Source organism: Rhagoletis pomonella, unplaced genomic scaffold (assembly GCF_013731165.1).
Source record: "Rhagoletis pomonella isolate Grant_MI unplaced genomic scaffold, Rhpom_1.0 Rhpom_scaffold_00002, whole genome shotgun sequence".
NCBI lineage: Eukaryota > Metazoa > Arthropoda > Insecta > Diptera > Tephritidae > Rhagoletis > Rhagoletis pomonella.
This window is the reverse complement of record NW_023458556.1, coordinates 32806511-32807831: the sequence shown is the minus strand read 5'-3', so window position 1 is coordinate 32807831 and position 1321 is coordinate 32806511. Positions and strand designations below refer to the sequence as shown.

At 37.5% G+C, this 1321-nt stretch overlaps 1 protein-coding gene across 1 annotated transcript in view; it reads left to right on the top strand.

Moving 5' to 3' along the window:
• Window positions 1–1321, top strand: part of LOC118752990 (ETV5-related protein Ets96B-like) — a 3777-nt gene that overhangs the window by 1257 nt on the left and 1199 nt on the right. The window lies entirely within an intron of this gene.

Genomic DNA, 1321 nt, shown 5'->3' with positions numbered 1-1321 from the left:
TTTTTTGTTAAATTTTCCATATCAAACCACGCCTACGCACACCACATACCATTGTAAAATCACTATCAGAATACATACCTTCTCACGTACCTGTAATGTATTAACACATGTAAGTATGTATGTACTTGGTACTTATGTATTTCCCTTTTTTAGAAGGAACCATTTAATTTTTTTTTTCTACATACATGCTTGTTTATGTTACGCATTTTCTGTGCGTCTGTCTAATACAACCCGCCGCTTTCTTGTTTTTAATCGATACGAGTTTGTAACAATCCCAAAGGTTATTCTGTTCGACGGTAGATGCTATTCACTACACAATTCGATATGATTACTCACGTAATTGTTGCACATGGCGCACCTGCAACCAATGTGGTTTTATGTCTGCGTTTCTTTCTTTTTATTTGTAAACATTAAGAAAATTTAAACTCGGCAATGAAAATAGTCATTAATTTTCTCGAGGTTTTTTGATTTTACTTTTTTATTTCGTCTTTAAAGCACCAATAGTGGCCGTGGCATCAGCCATTTTTGGTAAAATTTGTTTGCTTTTTAGCTTTGGACATTTAAGAAAAGAAGATGGTGGTTTCATTTCGGAAGGCAAGCGTCAGCTCATAGGATATAAAAGTAAAACTAGAACGATTTTACGCAGGTGTATCTGCTTCATTTCCCCTTTCCCCTTTCAAAATACTAAGCAGTAATAACTGGTCTTTGAATTTTAAGTTTCTTGTTAAGACAATTTCACTAGATCGAACGTTCTGTACTAACAAAATAAAATTTAATAAAAAGTCAATTTCGTTTTGTGTCCAGATTTCCTTTCGCTTTTCTTTTAATTCAGTTATTCTCTTTACAAGACGTTTCGCCACGGAACTGAAATCGCCAAGCAAGTTTGTTTAAACCACAAAAGAAAGGTTAGCCTATAAACCTAATTCTGGTTCTACCCAGTGCTGGTCAGTTTCACAGGAGATGCTCTACGCTTGAGTCTATTAGGCGCACCTGCAGATCGGGTTGTCTTTTCCTCTGTCAAACAACTGTAGCGTCTTCCAAGCTGATGTTTATGTTTATGCTATAAGAAAGTTAGTAAGACTTCCACTAAGGCGATGTGCACTAAACTCAGCATATATGCAGTAAGAGTTCTTACCGGCGTCATCAGAGGACATTGTGCTATTGCATCGTTGCAAATACGATGGCGAATACCACCGAGTTCGCACCGCGAAAACTACCCCGATGAGAATATGGACGATTGAATTGACCACTTTTTTTATCGATGGCCAGACCTAAAGCTCGTCGGCGATTTCAAGCATCCGTTGTTGGTTACCCCAGCAAC